Source organism: Triturus cristatus, chromosome 6 (genome assembly GCF_964204655.1).
Source record: "Triturus cristatus chromosome 6, aTriCri1.1, whole genome shotgun sequence".
Classification (NCBI taxonomy): Eukaryota; Metazoa; Chordata; class Amphibia; order Caudata; family Salamandridae; genus Triturus; species Triturus cristatus.
In genome coordinates, this window is record NC_140589.1 from 767,102,453 (window position 1) to 767,128,303 (window position 25,851).

A 25,851-nucleotide genomic window follows, 5' to 3' on the forward strand; every position below is an offset into this window, starting at 1 on the left:
CCAAATTTGCGTCCTTTTCTTACAACATCATGGGGATTCTAAAGGTATCCAGGGTTTGTTGATTCTCCTAGAGGGTTCCCAGAAATTAGTCAAAATACAGCAAAATGTTTTTTTTTTGTGAAAAATGGGGAAAAGTGGCTGCAAATGAAAGCGTCTGGGTTTTTCTCTGCAAATGATATAAAAAAAGAGTTTGTGGGGCTGAAATCACATTTTCTCCAGATTTTAGGGAATGACAGTTTTTTGTTGGAAATCCAACATTTTTTACACAGTTTTGACATTTTTCTGGGACATACCCTATTTTTGCTATTTTTTGTGCTTTGAACCTCCTTACAGATAATGGTAAAAATGGGTAGAAAAGCAATAATGGATCCTGGAAAGCTATACATTTTTGAAAAGTAGACAAAATTCTGAATTCAGCAAGGGGTCATTTGTGTAGATCTATCAAGGTTTCTTTATAGAAACTAACAGGTAAATATAGGAAAAATTAAAAATTTGTTGAAAAAAGCAGCCTTTTGAGTCAACGTTTTCACCTGTAACTTCTTCGAATTATGACATCTCTTTGAAAGCAATGTACCGTTACATCCGGTGGACCTTCCTGGTTGTGGGGATATATAGGACCTGTAGGTTTACCAAGAGCCCAACGAACCCAGAGTAAAAAACTGAGCAGCATTTTGTAATGTTTTTTTTTTTGTTCCGGGTATATAGCAATTATTGTGGGAAAATGTATACATGGAAAAATCGGTATGAAAGACACCTATGTATTTCTGAAATGGGAACAAATTACAGAGTTTAGAAACAGTGCATATTTGCACATTTTCGAAATTGGGAATACTCATAATTGCATGACAATTATTGGTCATTTTTCAAAATGACTTTTTTTTTACACAATGTCTTTCATTTGGAAGGGAGAAATGCATCAAAAATCAATAGGTAATAACAGTTGCTTTACAAATCTGAACTACCCTTAGTCTCCCGATAAAAATGGTACCACACTTGTGTGGGTAGGCATAGAGCCCACGACAGGAAGTGGCTCAAAACCTAAGGTGAATGCACCACATTTTCACACTGAAAATTTACACTTTTTTTGCAAAGAGTCTAGCTGTACTTTTTGAACCCTAGCCCTGCCGGCACCTAGGGAAACCTAGCAAACCTATACATTTTTGTAAACTAGACACCCAGGGGAATCCAGGATGGGGTGACTTGACTGCCTCCCACCATGGTCTGTTACCCAGAATCCCTTGCAAACGTCAAAAAATGACAAAAAAACCACATTTTCCCCACATTTCTGGGATGGAAAGTTCTGGAATCTGCGTGGATCCACAAATTTCCACCCACCCCGCGTTCCCCAAAGTCCTACGAGAAAAATGGTACCTCACTTGTGCGGGTCGGCCTAGTGCCCGCGACAGGAAACGGCGCAAAACGCAACGTGGTCACACCTCAATTTTGCAGTGAAAAATGACCCTTTTTTGGCAAAGTGACTAGCTGTAGTTTTTGAACCCTAGCCCTGCCGGCACCTAGGGAAACCTAGCAAACCTATACATTTATGAAAACTAGACACCCAGGGGAATCCAGGATGGGGTGACTTGACTGCCTCCCACCAAGGTCTGTTACCCAGAATCCCTTGCAAACGTAAAAAAATGACAAAAAAAACGCATTTTCCCCACATTTCTGGGATGGAAAGTTCTGGAATCTGCGTGGATCCACAAATTTCCACCCACCCCGCGTTTCCCAAAGTCCTACGAGAAAAATGGTACCTCACTTGTGTGGGTCGGCCTAGTGCCCGCGACAGGAATCGGCGCAAAACGCAACGTGGTCACACCTCAATTTTGCAGTGAAAAATGACCCTTTTTTGGCAAAGTGACTAGCTGTAGTTTTTTAACCCTAGCCCTGCCGGCACCTAGGGAAACCTAGCAACCCTACACATTTTTGAAAACTAGACACCCAGGGGAATCCAGGATGGGGTGACTTGACTGCCTCCCACCATGGTCTGTTACCCAGAATCCCTTGCAAACGAAAAAAATGACAAAAAAAACACATTTTCCCCACATTTCTGGGATGGAAAGTTCTGGATTCTGTGTGGATCCACAAATTTCCACCCACCCCGCGTTCCCCAAAGTCCTACGAGAAAAATGGTACCTCACTTGTGCGGGTCGGCCTAGTGCCCCCGACAGGAAACGGCGCAAAACGCAACGTGGTCACACCTCAATTTTGCAGTGAAAAATGACCCTTTTTTGGCAAAATGACTAGCTGTAGTTTTTGAACCCTAGCCCTGCCGGCACCTAGGGAAACCTAGCAAACCTATACATTTTTGAAAACTAGCCACCCAGGGGAATCCAGGATGGGGTGACTTGACTGCCTCCCACCATGGTCTGTTACCCAGAATCCCTTGCAAACGTAAAAAATGACAAAAAAAACACATTTTCCCCACATTTCTGGGATGGAAAGTTCTGGAATCTGCGTGGATCCACAAATTTCCACCCACCCCGCGTTCCCCAAAGTCCTACGAGAAAAATGGTACCTCACTTGTGCGGGTCGGCCTAGTGCCCGTGACAGGAATTGGCGCAAAACGCAACGTGGTCAAACCTCAATTTTGCAGTGAAAAATGACCCTTTTTTGGCAAAGTGACTAGCTGTAGTTTTTGAACCCTAGCCCTGCCGGCACCTAGGGAAACCTAGCAAACCTATACATTTTTGAAAACTAGACACCCAGGGGAATCCAGGATGGGGTGACTTGACTGCCTCCCACCATTGTCTGTTACCCAGAATCCCTTGCAAACGTAAAAAAATGACAAAAAAAACACATTTTCCCCACATTTCTGGGATGGAAAGTTCTGGAATCTGCGTGGATCCACGAATTTCCACCCACCCCGCGTTCCCCAAAGTCCTTCGAGAAAAATGGTACCTCACTTGTGCGGGTCGGCCTAGTGCCCGCGACAGGAATCGGCGCAAAACGCAACGTGGTCACACCTCAATTTTGCAGTGAAAAATGACCCTTTTTTGGCAAAGTGACTAGCTGTAGTTTTTGAACACTAGCCCTGCTGGCACCTAGGGAAACCTAGCAAACCTATACATTTTTGAAAACTAGACACCCAGGGGAATCCAGGATGGGGTGACTTGACTGCCTCCCACCATGGTCTGTTACCCAGAATCCCTTGCAAACGTAAAAAAATGACAAAAAAAACACATTTTCCCCACATTTCTGGGATGGAAAGTTCTGGAATCTGCGTGGATCCACAAATTTCCACACACCCCGCGTTCCCCAAAGTCCTATGAGAAAAATGGTACCTCACTTGTGCGGGTCGGCCTAGTGCCCGCGACAGGAATCGGCGCAAAACGCAACGTGGTCACACCTCAATTTTGCAGTGAAAAATGACCCTTTTTTGGCAAAGTGACTAGCTGTAGTTTTTGAACCCTAGCCCTGCCGGCACCTAGAGAAACCTACCGAACCCACACATTTCTGAAAACTAGACACCCGGCGGCTTCCAGGGAGGTATGGCTTGCGTGGATCCCCCAACGTTTCCTTACCCAGAATCCCCTGCAAACCTACATTTTAGCTGAAAAAATCACTTTTTTCACACATTTTGGGGTGGGAAAGTTGTGGCATCACCGGGCTCACACAAATTTACCACCACCCAGCGTTCCCCCAGGTCTCCCGGTAAAAATGGTGCCTCACTTGTGTGGGAGGCCCAAGTACCCGCGACAGGCAAGGGCCCAAAACCTAGTGAGGCGACATGAAAATGGCCTATCGCAAAACCACCTGGTTTTGCAAGGGGGGTCACTTTGGTTTTTGACCCGGTGCTCGGCGGCCATCTAGGGAACCCTACCAAACCCACGCATTTCTGAAAACTAGACACCCGGCGGATTCCAGGGAGGTATGGCTTGCATGGATCCCCCAACGTTTCCTTACCCAGAATCCCCTGCAAACCTACATTTTTGCTGAAAAAATCACTTTTTTCACACATTTTGGGGTAGGAAAGTTGTGGCATCACCGGACTCACACAAATTTACCACCACCCAGCGTTCCCCCAGGTCTCCCGGTAAAAATGGTGCCTCACTTGTGTGGGAGGCCCAAGTACCCGCGGCAGTCAAGGGCCCAAAACCTAGTGAGGCGACATCAAAATGGCCTATCGCAAAACCACCTGGTTTTGCAAGGGGGGTCACTTTGGTTTTTGACCCGGTGCTCGGCGGCCATCTAGGGAAACCTACCAAACCCATGCATTTCTGAAAACTAGACACCCGGCGGCTTCCAGGGAGGTATGGCTTGCGTGGATCCCCCAACGTTTCCTTACCCTGAATCCCCTGCAAACCTACATTTTTGCTGAAAAAATCACTTTTTTCACACATTTTGGGGTGGGAAAGTTGTGGCATCACCGGGCTCACACAAATTTACCACCACCCAGCGTTGCCCCAGGTCTCCCGGTAAAAATGGTGCCTCACTTGTGTGGGAGGCCCAAGTACCCGCGGCAGGCAAGGGCCCAAAACGTAGTGAGGCGACATCAAAATGGCCTATCGCAAAACCACCTGGTTTTGCAAGGGGGGTCACTTTGGTTTTTGACCCGGTGCTCGGCGGCCATCTAGGGAAACCTACCAAACCCACACATTTCTGAAAACTAGACACCTGGCAGCTTCCAGGGAGGTATGGCTTGCGTGGATCCCCCAACGTTTCCTTACCCAGAATCCCCTGCAAACCTACATTTTTGCTGAAAAAAATCACTTTTTTCACACATTTTGGGGAGGGAAAGTTGTGGCATCACCGGGCTCACACAAATTTACCACCACCCAGCGTTCCCCCAGGTCTCCCGGTAAAAATGGTGTCTCACTTGTGTGGGAGGCCCAAGTACCCGCGGCAGGCAAGGGCCCAAAACCTAGTGAGGCAACATTTGGGATAGGCCATTTTGATGTCGCCTCACTGCGTTTTGGGCCCTTGCCTGCCGCGGGTACTTGGTCCTCCCACACAAGTGAGGCACCATTTTTACCGGGAGACCTGGGGGAACGCTGGGTGGTGGTAAATTTGTGTGAGCCCGGTGATGCCACAACTTTCCCACCCCAAAATGTGTGAAAAAAGTGATTTTTTCAGCAAAAATTGAGGTTTGCAGGGGATTCTGGGTAAGGAAACGTTGGGGGATCCACGCAAGCCATACCTCCCTGGAAGCCGCCGCGTGTCTAGTTTTCAGAAATGCGTGGGTTTGGTAGGTTTCCCTAGATGGCTGCCGAGCACCGGGTCAAAAACCAAAGTGACCCCCCTTGCAAAACCAGGTGGTTTTGCGATAGGCCATTTTGATGTCGCCTCACTACGTTTTGGGCCCTTGCCTGCCGCGGGTACTTGGGCCTCCCACACAAGTGAGGCACCATTTTTACCGGGAGACCTGGGGGAATGCTGGGTGGTGGTAAATTTGTGTGAGCCCGGTGATGCCACAACTTTCCCACCCCAAAATGTGTGAAAAAAGTGATTTTTTCAGCAAAAATGGAGGTTTGCAGGGGATTCTGGGTAAGGAAACTTTGGGGGATCCACGCAAGCCATACCTCCCTGGAAGCTGCCGGGTGTCTAGTTTTCAGAAATGTGTGGGTTTGGTAGGTTTCCCTAGATGGCCGCCGAGCACCGGGCCAAAAACCAAAGTGACCCCCCTTGCAAAACCAGATTAACTATTGTTCCTACAGCGTGAGAATTTTGGAATAATATTGCAAAGAAAATGTGGCAGACATTTTGAGGTTTACAGGACATTGGGGATAAAAAAAAATTTGAATTCACAAGAGAGACATCACCATGAACTCCCATGGGTTTTCGACAATATCTACAGTTGGTGGGTTATTCTTGCATGGAAAGTGTACCTTGGCAGAGAAACTAAAGACAAAGATTCCTGCACAACCATCTATTCCTCAAACACACACACATACTGGTTGGATTTGGCACGAGGGCGAGTCATGGTTCAGTGTATTAAATTGTATTAACAAGAGATTTCACAAAAATGAAATGCACTGTCAATAATTAAATTCACAAAAAACCAAACCAATGACTCGCAGCTCGTGAGCTGTAAAGCCACGTCAAGGCACCAACCACTTTACAGGCCATTCACACACCTTTCATACGTGATACAAACAAGACCATTCGCACCACCAGGCACAAAAGCAACACATTTCATAATTCACCAAAAAGGGACAAGGTACACCCTGCTTCAGAAAGACAAATATTACTGCACAGCCATCTAATCCGCAAGCACACACACATACTGGTTGGATTTGGCACGAGGGTGAGTGATGGTTCAGTAGATACAATTGTATTAGCAAGTGATTTCACAGAAATGAAATGCACTGGCAATAATTGAAAGGGCGAGAAACTGAACCATTGACTCACAGCTCGTGAGCTGTAAAGCCACGACAAGGCACCAACCTCTTTACAGGCCCTTCATACACCTTTCATACGTGTGAGACATACAAAACCATTCACACCGCCAGCCGCTGGCCCATCACATAACAAAACTCACACCAGCACACAGCGCCATTCAAGGGCCCATCACTTTCACACGCCCACAATCCAGACACAGCAACTACACAGGCTGATGGATTGCGTGGAGTGGCACTCAGCTAGCAGTGTGTGTAGTGACCAGCAGAAAGTCACTACTCACACACAGCCAGCCGAGCACCAGTCCACACACACCGCTAGCCAAGCGCCAGTCCACGCACACAGCTAGCCAAGCGCCAGTCCAGGCACACCGCCAGCCAATCGCCAGTCCAGGCACACCGCCAGCCAATCGCCAGTCCAGGCACACCGGCAGCCAATCGCCAATCCACCCACACCGCCAGCCAAGCTCCAGTCCACGGACACCACCAGCCAAGCACTAATCCGCACACACCACCAGTCCACGCACACCGCCAGCCAAGTACCAGTCCACGCACACCGCCAGCCAAGCACCATTCCACGCACACCGCCAGCCAAGCTCCAGTCCACGCACACCACCAGCCAAGCTCCAGTCCACGGACACCACCAGCCAAACACCAGTCCGCACACACCACCAGTCCACGCACACCGCCAGCCAAGTACCAGTCCACGCACACCGCCAGCCAAGCACCATTCCACGCACACCGCCAGCCAAGCTCCAGTCCACGTACACCACCAGCCACGCACCAGTCCACGCACACCGCCAGTCCATGCACACCGCCAGTCCACGCACACCGCCAACCAAGCACCATTCCACGCACACCACCAACCAAGTGCCAGTCCACACACACCAACAGCCAAGCGCAAGCCTACACACACCGCCATCACATTTAGGATTTTTTTAGAAAAAAATAAAAACACAAACAAATTGCAAATAGATACAAATCTTTTAACAGAAAATCAGCAACTAAATACATTGCACTAACACCAACCTTGAAACAGAATCAAATTATCCAAAGAATACAGACCAGGCAGTTCACTTTACCACTCATGAATGCTCCCAAAAATTATTTCGCGTGTGGAACGCTCTGAAACAAGCAGGGAGACACAGTGCAGGATGAGAAGGACAGTCGGGGCAGTACATACGACTCTCCTTCCGCGAACCTCTTCGCCAACAGACTCTACGGGCCTCATGTAGGTAGCCAAATACCGGTCGGTAACGGCCGATATTCGGTAAACATGCCGTAACCGACCGGTATTCAGACAAGTGAGATGTAGGAGTCCAAAAACCACTTTTCGGTAAATATGAGGCGGTAAATACCGATTCATATTTACCGAATTCCAAAATACCGAATCAGATTTACCGAATACAGAATTAACGAATCGGTAAATATGAAGTGGTAAATATGAAGTGGTAAAAATTAAAATGACATGTAGGAGCACTCGGTAATTAAGAAATCCAAGAAAATCGGTAAATAAGAGTCGGTAATTAACACGGATTGAAAGCAGGTGGTAACCATCAACAGTGCAGATAAGCAATCCCAAAATGCAACAGCGTGGACAACATGGCCGCTATGTACGTCATTGCAAGGCGCCTACGTCTACAGGCAGCAGGACTGAGGGTTTGGCGACGGGAGGAACGCATCTACAGACAGCGCATCACACTATTCCAGCTGACTGATGCAGAGATACATGAGAGGTACAGGCTACACCCCGAAACCATCATGGACTTAATCAGGGACCTTCACCCACTCCTGGACCAGCCAATAAGAAGGGCGCACGCCATACCCCCACATGTGCAGGTGCTCTGCAGCCTACATCTGCTGGCATCCGGCAGTTATCAGGTGGTGATAGCTGCGGTGGGTGGGGTAACCCAGAGTTGCCTGTCACGTTTCTTCAGGAAGTTCCTGGATGCCATGATGCAGAGAATGCACCACTACATAAGCTTCCCAAACACACAGGTTGCACTGCAGAAAACAAAAACAGACTTTTATCACATGGCACAGTTCCCCCATGTCATCGGCTGTATTGATGGTACACACATCCCAATCTGTCCACCAGCTGACACAGAGCACATCTACAGGAACAGGAAGTCCACCCACTCCATCAATGTGCAGGTGATCTGTGATGCAGGGAACATCATCACAGATATTGTTGCAAAGTATCCTGGGAGCACCCACGACTCTTACATCTTCCAGAATAGTGGGATCTACACACGACTGAGTGCCGGAGAATTCGGAGAGGGATACCTGCTAGGTAAGTAACAGTGACGCCCCTTGAAACCTGCAAATCATAGTGTATAGAGGCATGTTACTGATGGTTCCCTTTTACTCATCTAGGCGACAGTGCATATGCATGCCGGTCATTCATCCTCACTCCCTACCTACACCCAGCAACCCAGAGTGAGAGACGATACAACGTGGCACACAAAACAACACGCAATGTGGTGGAGCGCACGTTTGGACTACTGAAGAGCAGGTTCCGCTGCCTGCACAAGAGCGGAGGCGCACGCCAGTACAAACCCATCACCTGCTGCAAGATCATTGCCACTTGTGCAATGCTGCACAACCTTGCCACGAAAAAAGGTACAGATGTGGAACTAACATATTTTGAGGACAGCGAGGATGAGTCAGGCCAGCCAGAGGGCAACGCAGCTAGAGTGCCAACTGCAATCGATGGAAGAGAGAGACGGGCAGAGATCACATGCAACTATTTCTGAGTAAGTGAGGGGACACAGCGAGTTGTGAGAAGTCATGACGTAGTTTTAATGTGGCACCACGCCATGAACACATGAACAAGCCAATCTGGCAATATCCCATCTATACAAGGAGTAAGTCCAGGGTTACGTCACCCAATGGGAAGTGGCTAAGCAGGGCTACATCAATGTTTGCGCATACGCGCTGCAGTGGTGGATTGCACGGCCTGTGCATCCTCACTAGAGCCAACCCCAAGCCGCCTGCTGCTCCTGCGTGCTTCTGGGACGGGGGGTGTGATGCTGCTCCTGCTGCTGGTGTCGATGCTCTCCACAGCATCCCCTGCAGCAGTTGTCGACGCCTGACTAGTCAATAGCACCCCTAGTGCACTTGTCACCTGCACCATCCCCCGAGACAGGTCACTGCAGCACTGTGTTAGGCCCTCCTGCATCGTCACAGAGCGCCGGCACAGTAGAGAAGTCGCAGTTGCCAGACGGTTGAGTGCCCTGCTGGTAGTGTCCCTTCTCTGGCGTTCCCGGCGCCGTGCTTCGATGTCAGCATCTAATTTGCTGCACAACTGCTGGATTGACTGGGACATGTCCCGAATGCCCGCAGCCATGCCGCTAATGTTATTGTCCATGTTGACTAATGTTGTTTTCATCACCCGCATGTGCCTCTGGACTGACATGACTGCCTTTGATTGCAGGCGCTGTTGTTTCAACATTTGGCCCTCGAGACCCAAGAAGACACCATGGCCGTCAATGGGTGCTGGTGGACTCTGGACACGCGACCTGCGGCGCCCTCTTGCTCCCGTCTGTGCTGCCTGTGAGGTGTGGGGCACAGTGGCATGGCTCCCTTCCTGGGGCCTGGTGCGGTCTTCTGGGCCCATGCTGTCGTCTGACGAGGTGTCTAAGGCTCGTAGCCTGGCTGCTGGACACCTCCTCATTCTCACACCTGCAAGCGGAGATGTGGCCGGTGATTCGAACATGAGTGGCGATGCTGGCTCTGGTTGAGGTGATGCTGGCTCTCGGTGAGGTGATGCTGGCTCTGGGTGCGGCGAGGCTGGCTGTGTTGGTGGTGCGGCTGCCAGTGGGCCTGCTCCCTGGTCTGAACTTGTGCTGGCTAGAGGTGATATTTGTGGCCGGTGTGCCGTCTCTCCTGCAGCATGCCCTGTCCTGCATGATGTCACATCTGTGGACAGAAATACAACATTGGCTCAGTGTCCCCGAAGGGCTGCATTGCAAGCGTCACAATAAATCATTTCACATTCCAAAATGTCCTCTGTCTCCTTGTGCCTCGAGTGCGTGACATGCCTTGTTGCCCTGTAACATTTACGTCATGGTTAGTGTTACCCTGACTACATCTCCCGGAATGCATTGCCTGTCTGCACTGACACGTGTGGACTGCAGTGTGATTCTCGTTTCACAATGGGGGATGTGGGATAGGGGTAGGGGGGGCTACATTGCTGTGCTTTCGTCTTACCTTGGTGTGTTGCGGCTCTGGCAGAGCTGTCGGCGTCCCCAAGACCCACGACGCTCTCTTGCTCGATTGTGGCCGCCACCAGCTCCTCCAGTTCGGTGAGGGCAGGTGCCCTGTTGGTTCCACCTCCGGTCTGGCTGGCCTCCTTCTGGATGTCGCCCATCTTCCTCTTGGTTACAATCCTCAGGTCATACCAGCGCTTTTTGAGGACCTCAATGTCCCTGTGGGTCACTCCCACAGCATTGACCTGCGCCTGGATGGCCAGCCATATGTTGCGCTTTTCAGCCTCAGGCACTTGCAGGGATTGCCTTCCAAACAGCTTCTGGTGCTGCTTCACCACCTCCTCCACCAGCACCTGGAGTTCCTTGGGGCTAAATTTCAGCTTCCTCCTCCTTTCCCCTCCGTCTCTCTGTGTTCTCTGGCTGGACATGCTGTTCGTTTTCCCGCTCGCACAGGCAACGGCTCCCTGCCTCTCCTCTGCACTCAAAGCCTCTCCAGGGTCGGCTAATTATGTACACCTGCCTGGGTGTGGCAACTTCCTGGTTGGGTGGGCTGTCGTTGCACAGGATTAGCTGTTTCGTCAAGTCATGTGATTTTATTTACCGAATCCGTACATACCGATTCGGTATTTTCCGATACGGTAAATACCACCTCGGTATTTTCCGATTCGGTAAATACCACCTCGGTATTTTCCGATTCGGTAAATACCACCTCGGTATTTACCGATTCGGTGAATTCCGATTCGTGATTACCGAATGGTACCGAATCGGTAACTTTTACCGAATTTTTACCTACATATAACTTACCGATTCTAATTTACCGATTCGGTACGGCTCGGTATTTAAGAACCGGTAAAATTTATTTACCTACATGAGGCCCTACATCTCCTACTGGGAAAATCTTTTGTGGGTGTGGGAGGAATGTGATCTGGAAAGTGGCGTTCTTTCAATCTAGCAACATCCTCCACCACTCCAACTCTAGGAACACTTGCCTATTCCACTACAACAAGGCTGCCTATTACAGACTCCTGAAACTTAGTAAAAGTCATCTTTGACTCAAGGCAAGAATCCTGGAACACAACAAAAGCATTAAACATTGCTAAGTGGAAAAGATGGATAGACAACTTCTTGTACCAAATGTAAGCCTTACGAAGAGCAGTGTAAGGTTCCAACCTCTGATCTACTCGGTCAACACCACCCATGTGCCTATTGTAGTCTAAAATGCACACAGGTTTGCGCACTTCAGCGACCTGACCCCAAACAGTCACAGGTGCAGTGCTTTCATCATGGATGGTAGTCAGCATGTAGACATCTCTCCTGTCTGTAAACTTCACAGCAAGAAGCTCCTGGCAACGCAACGCACTGCACTGTCCCCGCACAATCTTTTGACAAACAAGTTCTTTCTGGAAACCTTTACGGTTAGAGCGGATTGTGCCACAAGCAAGAGTGTCCACTTTGGCCAATTCCCTGAACAACCGCACACCAGTGTAGAAGTTATCTACATATAAATGGTGGCCTTTGTTAAAAAATCCTCTTCCAAGTTCCCAAACAATTTTCTCAGTCACTCCAAAAGTGGACGGACAACCAGGGAGGTTAAACCTAGATTCCTTACCGGTGTACACCCTGAAATTAGAGACATATCCAGTCCTACTGTCACACAGCATATACAGCTTTATTCCATAGCGTGCCCTCTTACTAGGAATGTATTGCCTAAAAACCAAGCGGCCCTTGAACAACACCAAAGACTCATCCACTGCAATTTCTTTCCCAGGGGCATAAATCTCAGAAAATCGATCAACAAAGTGATCAAGGACAGGCCTAATCTTAAAAAGATGGTCACAGTCAGGGTGATCTCGTGGCAACGCTAAACCATTATCAACAAAATGCATCATCCGAAGCAGAAGCAAATACCTGTCACGACTCATGACTGCCGGAAAAATAGACGTTGCCATCAAGGGACTGCTAGACCAATATGAAGACATTGATGGCTTCCTTAGCAAGCCCATTAAAAAAGTTAAACCCAAGAACTTCTTCATCTCTTCAACATTTGTGGGAGTCCACCGGGTAGCTCTAGAGTGTGGCTTAAGACTGGCACTGTTGTCCCTCAAAAACTGTTTGGCATACAAATTAGTCTGCTCAACAATCTCTGCAAAAAACACATCGTCCATAAACAACTGAAAGAAAATGACCGGCAAAAAGTTCTCAATATTCACTCTAGACCCTGGAACACCAGTAAACTCTGGCAATGCCGGCTGCACCATGCCAGGGGCAACCCAGAGGTCATCACTTTCAAAGGGAAGCCTTGCAGCCCCAGCCTGCAGCCCAGATGCCTCTTGCCGCACTACACCAACGGGAAGCCTTGCAGCCGCAGGCTGCAGCCCAGCAGCCTCTTGCTGCGCTATCGGCACATCAGTCACCTCCTCTAACACAGGCACTTCATCCGCACTAAGAGTATCTTCATCATCCGATGACTCCATACGGAGAGACAACTCACTGCCAGAATCGTCCCCTGCCTCCTCTCCCTCAGATGCAGAGTCAGTCTCTGAACCAATATCAGAGGAAGACTCAAACAGCAAACCAACAACCTGCTGAGCAGTAATCCTGCGGCTAGCCATTATACTTACTAAGATTGAAGACTGCACAAACAAGTCAACAACAACCAACAATGTGCAAACCAAGTAAGTAAAGAAATGTGTACCTTTATCACAATGATCAATGTACTCAAAAACTATAGAATTCAATTACAAGAGACAGCTACACTCACCAGAACCTACTTTGCAGTGACACAGCAAAAACCAACGATATCCAACTAGAAAGAAGAAAAAAAAAACATTACTCACAAGACAACAAAAAAAGACGACCGATCTGCCCCCAGGGGGGGCAGAAAAGTCTTCTAAATAATTAGGCCGCAAAGGAAGCGACCCTTGCCCAAGGGGTCGCTTCCTACATGAAGAAAAAGAAATCCCTGGTGTCTAATGGGCTTTTCTGCCCCCCCCTGGGAGCAGAAACGGGCAGAAAGACGACCGATCTGCCCCCAGGGGGGCAGAAAAGTCTTCAAATTATTATGCTCGCCTAGGAAGCGACCCTTGCCCAAGGGGTCGCTTCCTACATAAAGAAAAAGACATCCCTGGTGTCTAGTGGGCTTTTCTGCCCCCCCCCCTGGGGGCAGACACGGCCAGGAAGACGACCGATCTGCCCCCAGGGGGGGCAGAAAAGTCTTCGAATTATTTTGCCTCCCAAGGAAGGGACCCTTGCCCAAGGGGCCGCTTCCTACATAACGAAGAAGACATCCCTGGTGTCTAGTGGGCTTTTCGGGGCAGAAATGGGCAGAAAGATGACCGATCTGCCCCCAGGGGGTGCAGAAAAGTCTTCGAAATATTTTGCCACCCTAGGAAGCGACCCTTGCCCAAGGGGTCACTTCCTACATAACATAAAAGACATCCCTGGGGTCTAGTGGGCTTTTCTGCCCCCCCTGGGGGCAGAAACGGGCAGAAAGACAACCGATCTGCCCCCAGGGGGGGCAGAAAAGTCTTCGAATATTGTGGCACCCCTAGGAAGCGACCCTTGCCCAAGGGGTCGCTTCCTACATAACTAAAAAGACATCCCTGGTGTCTAGTGGGCTTTTCTGCCCCACCCTGGGGGCAGAAACGGGCAGAAAGAAGACCGATCGGCCCCCAGGGGGGGCAGAAAAGTCTTCGAATTATTTTGCCCCCGAAGGAAGCGACCCTTGCCCAAGGGGTCGCTTCCTACATAACATAACAGACATCCCTGGTGTCTAGTGGGCTTTTCTGCCCCCCCTGGGGGCAGAAACGGGCAGAAAGACGACCGATCTGCCCCCAGGGGGGGGGCAGAAAAGACTTCAAACAATTTGGCACCCCTAGGAAGCGACCCTTGCCCAAGGGGTCGCTTCCCAAATTTCACAACACACATCCCTGGTGTCTAGTGGGGCATCCCTGCTCCACGATCGCGACGCTGTGCGCGATCGTGGAGCAGGAATGCCCTGTATTGAGACATCAGGGGAGAGGAAATACTCTTTCCTCTCCCCGATGCCTCAATACTAAAAATCTCGCCCCCGCGGCCCCCACCGGACAAGCAAACCTACCTCTACCCCCTTGAACGCGCTGGAAGAAATGGATTCCAGCGCGTCCAACGCTTCCTGATGACGCCGGCGCGCGCTGTGCGTGCTGACGTCATGGGGAAGCGTGGGGGGCTCGGGGGTGGCAGCGGAAGCTCTTCCGCTGCCATCACCCTCTGTGGGGGCACGATCGATGTCCCGGGGGGGAGCGCCAGCGCTTCCCCCGGGGGCTGTGCTCATGACGGAGCGGTTCCGTCATAAGCACAGCCCAACCGATGCTCATGACGGAACCGCTCCATCATGAGCATCGAAGGGGTTAAAGTTGCTTCTCGTTTAATCTTAGATGGAAGGAGATAAATGCAACCTAGAATCATGGATTGTTCATACTGGGTCGGCATGTCTGGTTTTATCTGCTTTGCCTTGACGAAAATATAGTCTCCGCTTCCCTTACTTAGGAGTGACACCTGAGCAGCCAAGTTGTTTCTGACGTATATTGCCACTCTTCCCGAGATTAACCACTGTTATGAAGCCAAGTCTTAACCTATCTCCCCCAAGAAACGAACACCTCATAAAACAAAAACAAGTAATACAATAAAACGCAAATTAAATAACTGAATGTGTAAAACAACCAAGGATATGTCTGAGCATAGATCTTTAAAAGCAAAGCTTACAGCTATCGGCCGAGAATACAGGAAAGCAAGATTTGCCTATACAAGAATGATGGAAGAAAACCATTGGGGCAAAGCACATTAAATAATAAAGTCACAAGACCAGAAGCGCTTTTGGAATTGGATGAATAATTGTTTCAGATCCAGCCAGCAACCTACAACCACAAATATCTCACCTACAGCATGGGAATACCAAATAAAAGTCCTCTATGTGGAGACATCCAGAAATAATGGCGCAATTCCTATTATGAAGAACATTAACAACATATATAGGATCATGGAGTCACAAACTCTCTCCCATGAGAGAAAAGAAATTACACCCGACGAAGTTATGCACCTCATTAAAAAAAATGGCTCTGAAGGGGTGCCTTACCCCAATAGTATCCCACCCATGGTGTATAAAGGGACGGCCCAGAAATTGGCAATAATCACAGTGCCTTTATTCTGGGAGTATAGGTTGGGAAGAAGCATCCCTGAGTCATGGAGGGGATCCCTTCTTGTCCCAATTCACAAAAAAGGCTCAAGATCAACTTCTGAAAATTATCGAAAGATCGTGCTCCTAGATGTCAATGGGAAGTGCTACGCCAGCATACTGCTACAAGAACTGACGGCTTGGGCAGAAGCACATACTTTGATCCCCCACACGCAAACAGGCATCCAAAAGGGATCTCACATTGAAGACAACATGATCTGCATGTCCCACCTGATTGAGACAACACTTTTGAAAAAAGGTAGGGGTTTGTATCTTGTAGACATTGATTTCCAAACTGCCTTCAATAGCGTGTCCCACCCGAGATTGTGGGTGAAATAAAAAAACTGGGGCATTGACAATACTCTCTTAAAAGCATTGATTGCTCTATACTCAGAAACTTGGGTTAGGATTTGAGTCATTACAGTCTGGTCCACCACCCAAAAAATACAAACCAACAAAGGTTTGAAGCAAGGATGCTTATTGGCCCCAATGCTTTTTAATCTGTACCTGGCCGATTTACCATATTGTTTGGCTCAAGCTCAAGCTTTTCCTCCCAAACTAGCCGGAACCAAAATCCAATTACTCCAATATATGGATGACACAATTTTGCTTGATCAAACTCCGATCGGATTACAGCGGCTGCTAACTGCATTGTCGAATGTATGACGTTACAATGCATACATTTACAATACATGCCTTTACAACGCAGTTTTTACATCGCAACATCCTTTACAACACATACATATACATCGCATACCACTACAACAAATTTTTCAAAACTACATTTACAACGCATTCCATTACATCTCATTATACCTTTACAACGCATACCATTACAATGCATACCATTACATTGCATTTAAGGTAAGTGTTGGATAGTGTAGGGGTAAAAATTACTATTCTAACTCCAGGGGGTGCAACAGTAGGGTAAGTGTTGGATAGTGTAGGGGTAAAAATTACTATTCTAACTCCAGGGGGTGCAACAGTAGGGTAAGTGTTAGATAGTGTAGGGGTCAAAATTACTATTCTAACTCCAGGGGGTGCAACAGTAAGGTAAGTGTTGGATATTGTAGGGGTACTATGCGTTGTAATGGTATGCGTTGTAATGACATGCGATGTAATGCCTACGTTGTAGTGACATGCATTGTAGTGTGATGAGTTGTAGTGACATGCAATGTAATGGATGCGTTGTAGTGACATGTGTTGTAAAGGATGTTGCGATTAAGGGTGGGCGTAGTTCGCGAAGTAGCACTTCGCGAAGCTACGCAAAGTGAAGTTCGCACTACGCGAGCTACGCGTAGCACTTCGCGAACTGCGTAGTAACATGTTCGCACTGTGCAAGATGTTGTTTTCAATGATTGCACAGTGCGGACAAGCAACCGGCACTGTGCAATCATTGAAAATGGCATCTTGCACAGTGCGAGCTGTAGTTTTCTGCTGCTCGAGTAGATTTTTACTCGAGCAGCAGCTTTCTCAACGCGAACTGGTAGTTTCTCATCGCGAGCGGTCGCAAGCATACGCGACCCCTCGCAATGAGAAACCTGACCTCCTCGCGTTGGGAATCTCGCCGGGAGGTTTATTTTCCATGCTCGCGATCGCGAACAAGGAAAAAGTCTCGCCAGGATGTCATTTTGCTTGCTCGCGGTCGCCAACTTGACGTTGAGGACCGCGAGCAAGCAAAAAATGACCGCAGCACTACGCAACACTACGCTACGCGTGTTCGCACTGTGCTACGTGCAGTTCGCGTAGTGCGAAGTAGCGCGAACTTCTCAAACTACGCGAGCGTAGCGTAGTGCTTCGCCCAGGCCTAGTTGCGATTTAATGACTGCGTTGTAAATGTAGTGCGATGTAATGACTGCGTTGTAAAGGTTGTTTCCCGCATTGTCTCTCTATTGCAGAGAAAACAATCTAAAAATAAACATGGCAAAATCAAAGGCAATGATAATTTCCTGACAAATAAAAAGGAAAGGTGCACGGTACATTGAAGGTAAACCAATTGAGATAGTCACCGCATAGAAGTATTTAGGAGTGTGGATCGATCATAAAGGATGGCAGTCCGCTCACATCACTTTAGAGGGTGCTTTTTGTAGAGCAAGGAAAGCCATAAACTCACCAGATCTGACCCCCTTAATCTGAGTAATGGGAGCAGCATTTCTACCGTCAGTAGCCAATGGTGCAATAGCCTTCAAAGATAAAATGACAAGATGGTTGGATAGAGTCCAGTCAGCCTGTTTCTGTAGAATTTTATTTTTACTGTCCTCTACCGCACATGCACAAATACGTAGGGAATTTAACCTTTCATCTCAAAAGTGGATCCTAAAAGCAAGCTTCATAGCTAATTGTCTAAAAGTCAAAGAAACCTGGGATGACACACTAAAGAAAAACATCTGGGCAATGATAAACAGAGAGGGTCTACATGGTATGAATTTGAAGCTCACTGTGTTGAAGTCCTGGAAGCTCAGAAAATATGGTCTGCTCCTATACCCACATCGGCAGCAGCAAGACTCCAAACAAAACAAGTGAAGATAATGTCGGCCGATAGTGAATCCCAAACTCTGAAAAGTTTAAGCCATAGAGGTGGGCATCAAAACTTTATAACAGTGGGGCCTTGCCACATTAAATGTCCTCCCCCTTAAAGCCAATAATGAAGCACCAACTAATGAAACTATGGTTTGGCTTGATTCCACTGTTGGCTTACAAGTATGGATGAGGGTATAAAGAGACTGTAGCCACTCAGTGCAGAGCATGTGGGGGAGTAGAGGAATCTCTAAGCCACATATTGTGCACCTGCGAGAAACTACACACTTTAAGAATATATTGGCTTCGTCCCATTTGGCATATTTTAAATATACACACATGTCAAGCTGCCCTGGTTGAGTGTATGAAAGGTGAATCAGTGCAGCTGGGGGCACGCTTCATGAAATATCTGTCTGCAGTAAAAGCAGTTCTGGATTTTGATAATCATATAGAACTATTATCCATAATGGCGTGTCAATTGTTTTACATTTTTAGGTTTATAGCTGCCTAAATGGCGTCTAAACTTTTTAAACTCCAGAGCAACAGGGTGATAAATCTTCATACACCCTTTTATAACATTGGAATTTCTGCACTTGATATGGTTTTAATATGGCTTGATTGCAATGATTTTGATTAATTGTGCAATAAACTATCTATCTATCTATCCTGCTGACTGACCGAGGCACAATGTACGCTGGTTGTGGGTTCCATGGATTTGGACTTGAATAAACATATTTCTTCAGGAGACATACCTACCATCGTACTGGAGTCTCCTTTTCTCCGTGCAACATTTGGCAATGTGCGATTTTTACTTTGTTGGATCTTGTCGATTTAAGTAGTTCACAATCATTTCTACACATCTTCAGGAAGCATACCTAACATCGCACTTTACTCTGTGCAACATACCCTGACCCCATTCTCCCCTGTAACCCACCAAACCCCTCTCTACCCCGTCACACTGCCCTCTCTGTGACACCCACAGCAAGAACAATCTCAGTCTGCAATGCTTTTATGTTGTGCCTTCACAATCTCACCCATTGGCTTCATAACCAGTTATGTAGGTCTGTAAGTGTGTATCATGGTATTGCACCCTCATCACCTGCTCTACCCTCCTCCATGTGCTGACCCCCTCCCTCATTCTAAAAATGCCTCTGTGCTGCCATGTCAAGGAAAAACAGTCCTGTGGCTTGTGTTAATGTGTGGCTGTGCTTACATGGAAAATCTCTGCACACCTTGCTTTTTAGCCAGCCTTATTTTTGCTGGAAGAGGTTTCAGGGAGGTCATCACTGTACTTCATCCTTCCAAGGCAAACACAATGGAGGCCATGTTTGCAGTGTGCACTGTGCAGCTAATCAGGCTGATATGTAATTACATGTGTATTCAGCAGAAAGCGTGGAGCCTTCATATCACCCTAATTATAAACATGGCCTAGTGATTAACCATTGCAAGTATGTGATGGTATGTCAATGAGACCACCCACATTCTTGCCAATATGACACTGTGACCCTCCCTTCTTTGTAGGTAATACCTCAAAGGGATCCACCGCCCTTCATATTCTTATCAATATGAGTTGGTAATTATCATAACTGTTGGACTTGGCCCTTTTGGCAGGTTCACCCCTAAACTTTTTGCCTGTCTCCTAGCCTTTTCCCTGTGTAGTGTTGGTGGTTTAAGGCCTCTAGGCACTTTATCACTGGATGTTCTCATAGCATTGATTTGTGAAATCATGTTGAACTTATCCGCAGATTTCTTGCCTGGTTGGTGGTTATTGGTGTTGGTTCTAGCTCTGAACACCACCAGATGGAGTCCCATAGGGAGGTCTAATTTCCGAAGACCAGTAGACTTGTCTTGTTGGAGGCAAGCATCAAGCAGTTGGTCCTCAACAACTCTGCTGCAATGGGCATGCAGTTGGTGAAGTTGGATCTGGTGGAGGTTGCCTTGTCCGTCAGTGAGCAGATGAGTTGTGTGTCATTGGCGTAGGAGATGATGGTGATGTTTTGGGATCAGATGATTTTGGTGAGTGGTATCATGTAGACGTCTAACAGAGTGGGCTGAGGGATGATCCCTGGGGACTCCTCAGATCAGGTCTCTGACTTGAATGGTGGCAATCTTACTTTTTGGGTTGGTCCCTTGTGGAAAGAAAAGGTCTGGTTGAGTGTGGAGAATTGGATGCCAATCTCGTGGAGACTTCTGCTGAGATTGTTGTGGGAGACAGTGTAGAGAGTCACAGAGAGGTTGAGCAAGATAAAGGCCACTGCTTATCCTTGGTCTAGGATGGTCCAAATTTCAGCTTTGGCTGCGATGAGTGTGTAGGTGTGGTTCCATTCAATGTGAATTGTTTGGAGCTTTGTAGCTTGAAGTGCAGATGTTCCACGAATGGGGTCGCGTCCTCTGTGAGTGTTGACTGTTTGATGAATTCCTTGTAGATTAAGTCCTCCACCTAGCATGTGGGCGTGGTTCTCTCATGCAATCCTCCAGCCTCCAGGAATTGCCACGGTGATGTCAGGAGTTGAGCCAGGTTTCAGTGAGAAAGAGGTCTGGTGCGTCACTGCTTAGAAGGTCCTAGATTTGAACTGCATGTTTGCTGAGCGATCATGTGTTGAGTAGCATGCATTTGAGTGAATAATATCACTGTGGTTTGTGGTGTTGGGTGTGGGTGTTGATGGTGTTGTTGGTGCCTGTGTGTGTGAGTAGCTGCATGAGAACCGGCAGTGTGTGCAGGTAAATGCTCCTTCTGTGGTGTGTCGTGTGGTGCAGCAGTAGCTGGAGAAGAGTCAAGGGTCAAGCAATCAAAGGACCACTGAGAAGTATCTTTGGGGGTGATTGGACCTGGGTTCCTGGCAGACAGGCACAGATGGGCTTGCCTTTGGCATGGCCATGCAGCTGCCACCATTAAGTAGGCCCTGGAGGTGGGGAGGAGCGTAGGCGGTGGGAGGGGCTGCTGTGGCACAGGAAGGAGAACGTGGCAGGAAAACAGCTAAGGAGAAGAGGAGGTGGAAGGCAGGAAAAATGTGGGAAGTGGTGGGGGTCTGCAGGGATTGCCACAGGGTGGGCAGAAGGCCGGACTCATGGTGAGAAAGTTCAAAAAGAGCACCAAGAGGGCACAAAAGAGCACAGAAGAGTACACAATCACAAAAAGGACAGCAAGAGCACACAAAAGCAAAAAATAGCACAGGGGAGCACACAAGAGCACAAAAAAACACAACAGTGCAAAGGAAGCACAAATGAAGCACACACAGCACACAAGAGAACAACATATCACCAAAGGAGCAAAGAAAGCACAAAAGACCTCAAGGGGTGAGAGCAGAGGGGCAGAGCAAGCAGAAGAAGCGAGGTGAGAGCCTCGAGGCAAAGTAGCCGGGTCCGATAGGACCTAGACTGGTCGGAGGACCAGTCCAGGTAAGTGTGGGGCTGGTACTAGGCACAACTGTTGGCTTTGCCAATGCTTGTTATCCCTTCCTATCTTTCTCCATTCAAGAAAATGCTTACCCACTGTGTTATTTTATCTAGTCTTGTGATTTCTTTCAGGTTAGTAAAAGCTCTGAATGGCCAATGATTTTGTTACATCTCTGATATATTTCAACCATGAAATTCCTAACCACTGTTTTTACATTAAACAATCAGTAACAATTTCGTTATTACACTTAGCAGCTGGTTCCGACTAGATAGATAGCCATAAAATATAGGAGCTGCTTTCATACAATCATCAATAAACCCCAATTCCAACTCTTCATGCACTAGACATGAATGGGGATGGCCTAAAGGGCCTCACAAGAATGTATTTTCTTTTCTCTTTATATCATGAGTATTCACATAGCCTCAGATCCCACTTCCATAAAGTTATTGAAGGAATACATTTAGCTTTCTAAAGATGAACATCTGAGTCATGGGTCCTTGGCCGAGCCTTGGCACAACGTCAAAGAGAATACTTACTAAGTAATTACGCAACGCAGCGCAGCAATTAAAGTTGCTGAACTGGTAGGATGAGCAACAGAGGACAGAATTTCAACATATCTAGTAGGATGCAGTGTTGTTCTGCTTTCTCCCTGTACTAGACCACTTTATGCTGCCATGCGCCAATGCAGACACCACTGGCCCTGTAGTGCAAGGTTATCTGTGTTGTGGTAAGCATAGTTTCTGCACAGGGAGGAGTGTCTTCCTGTAAAAAAACTTGCTTCAAGGCATTCTCCTCTTTGTATTTGTCATGTGAAATGCAGCACACATGCAGAGAGGGAAAAATAAGAAGAAATTAAAACATTTCTCCTCATTATGCTTGCTTCAAGTAGGCACAGGATTGCTGTGCAAAATCCCTGTCTACAATTATTCGTAGACAGGGATTCACCTGAATGCCCATGCACGGCGCATGGAATGCTGTCTTGATGCAAAATAATGCAAGGCAGCGTTTTGCATAGATTATAAATAGTAACACAACACTTTGCTCCAAGTTTGCGTTACAAAGTAACACAAACAACCTCAAGCAAACTCTTTGTTACTCTAAGCATTCGAGTCCAGAGCAATCTGGACTGAAGGTGTGCATCTTCTTTCATTGAAGAGCTCCAACCAATTTAACTTTTAGATCACGGATAATGCCAAGATACTGAAATGCATTTCCTAAGCTAATCTTTACATTTCTAATATACATATTTTTAACTTTGCCCTTTCTCATATCCAGATTCATGACAAATGATTTCGAAAAGTTAGCTCTTAAGTTCATTTTCTCTATACAATCAACATGGGCAGTAACTAACTCTTGAAGAAAAGTTCTTGATCACAATACAGCATCACCCACATATAGAACAAAGGGGATACATTTCCTTCCTAAGCTAGGGAGGTCCTCAGCCCTCTTTCTCAGTGTATTCTCTGGGAGATCAATTATATACATTACAAAAAAGTGTGCCATAATGTTGCCCTGGTGCGTGTCTTTCAATGACTTACTAGGCTCAGTATATTCCCCTACTGAACCACAGCGGTCAGGTGCAGACAGGTTTTCATACAAGCGCTGAACAAAGTTTATGATTGCATGAGCATCCTCTAAACTTGCCAGCATTTGCAAAAGTTTGTCTCTAATAACACAGTCAAAAAAGAGGTTACATCCATAAATGCAAGACTGAGTGAGCCCTTTTTTATTTTAGCATACTGCATAGTTAATAGGTACAGATGTAGACAGAGCTGCAGCATGCCCAGACTGACCTTAAACACATATAGACCCTCTGCTAGGATGGCTTTATTTGCTACTCTGGGTTGGAGTGCTGCTATCAAAACCCTGCCTGTCACAGGGGTGTGGCCAGCCTAGTCATGGCGGCAGACGTAAGATTTGGGCTCCCTCGTCCCCTAGGCCATCTAGGCACATCCATCTTGCAGTGAGCCTGGCAGATACTGACCAATGCATAGGGTAAGGCTGGAGGTGGCATGAAAGGTGGATTAACCCTCAAGGTGGTGAAAATGAAGGGTTGGACGTGAGGTGAATATGGGCTGTTGAGAAAGTACAGGGCAGGTAAGTTCAAGCCAAAAGACTTTTGATGACACTGGAATTGAGGTGAGGACAGAGGGAAAGGCTAATGGCAGTGAGGTCCATATACATTGAGAGTTCCCCTCCCTGCCTCCTCTAACAGTGGCAACAAGGATGATACTGAACTGGCAAAGTAGAGAGCAATGAGGGCAACAGGTGAAAGTGGGGAGTGGCTCTGCTCAGCTCCATACGATTGCAGACCTTACCAGATGAGTGATCGCGGGGCACTAGTCTCGTGAAAGGAAGATGGGCTAATAAGCCAGGGCCTGGATGACTACAGCAACTAGGGTGGGACTAAGAACACATTGCAGGGGCACAGGAGACGCTTTCAGAGGGTCCTCCTTTGAAGTGACCCCCCCACTGGACACCTGAGAAAGATCCTACAGGAAGACCAGAAGAGACCATGGAGGAGCTACATAAGTAGTAAACTTGTCGGGCGCACGTTGGATTACATTTGAGAGCTGTAGTAATGACAAGCCGAGAAAACAGGGGGAGGGGTCATCACAATGGGGCTGGGAGAGCACGGCAGTTGCAATAAAGACAGGACAAAGCTGTCATTGAGTAGGGGAGAACCCCTGGTGCCCCTTGCACCACTGCCCAGAGTTGGGAAACAACCTTTACAACACAATCATTACATCGCACTACCTTTACATAGCAGTCATTACATCACAACATCCTTTACATCGCATGTCACTACAACGCAGCCATTACATCGCATGTCACTACAACGCATGTCATTACAACACATGTCACTGCAACGCAGGCATTACATCGCAAGTCATTACAATGCATACCATTACAACGCATTTACCCATGAGTCCTATGTGCGTCGCAAAACAATCCAATTGTAGTCAAGACTCCAGACCACCTCCACAAAAAACTGTATCAGTGTTAAACCAACAATGTAGTTGTATATTTAGTGCCAATGTGTTGGCTCCATTTTCTTGCAAAAGTCTCCTTCAGATTCCGCGAAATCTGAAGAAGGAGACTTTTGCACACATAGGACTCATGGGTACATATACCGTTTGATTATTTGAGAGGCCACATATTGTTCGAATAATTAAAACCAGTACCATCTTGGAGTTGATTATTTACTGATCTTTTGGAGCCTGTTCACATGCGATTATTCTGGCCCTGACGAAGTTCGTAAGGAACGAAACGCGTTGGCTGAGTCTGAATTTTATAACTTAAATAAAGAATAAAGGACGAAATTTGGATCATTTGGAAAGACTTTTATTCTTTGGTGCACCGTCCTTCTTTCTAAAAGTTTGCATATCTGGTTTCCAGTAGAGCACAAGTACGGCCTGCTCTGGATGCGGTTTGCACCTATCCAAAAAATTGAACGTTTACTTTGTAATTGATGTGCTTAACATTGGTCAGCCGTATTGCCTTTTGTTTACGAAACTGAGGTAACATTAACTGAGATAGTGACACCCACAGACAAGCTACAAAAATCGGTCAAAGACCTTGCAGAAAGAGTGGGCTTTCTGGAATTCTGGAGTACAGGGCAGAGAACACAGCAGGAAGGACCAATACCAATAGTGAGTTTGCTGGAGTAAATTGAGGGTCACTGCATGGTCCTCTTCCTGGAAGCCTGGCTTAACCAGACAGAAGTACAGAAGGCATTATTACCATTTTTTGGCGGGAGAGGGCCCACAGAATGCCAGCAAGGCTGCCGCCATTTTTTTGACACTACTTCACAATCGACACAGGGATTACGCGCTGTAGCAAGCGAGACTGAAAGATCAACTTGAGGTAGAAAATAGCAATGTTATGATCTTTCCTGATTTTACAACAGCTATCCAGCAGCAGCGCACCTCTTTAATAGAGGCAAAGAAGAAAATGTGAGATATGTCGATTAAATATGACGCTGTTTCATGCCAAATTAAAAATAATGGAAAAAAAAAAGAACTTCAAGTCACAGAAACCTTGGAAAATGTCCATGGTAGAGAACCAGAGGCTACAGGGCCTCGCGGGTGAGCAGGCCTCCAGACCGAGCTTATTACACACAATAAAGCCATCCGAGTGATTTTCTTAAAACTATTTCTAATCTATCACATTATG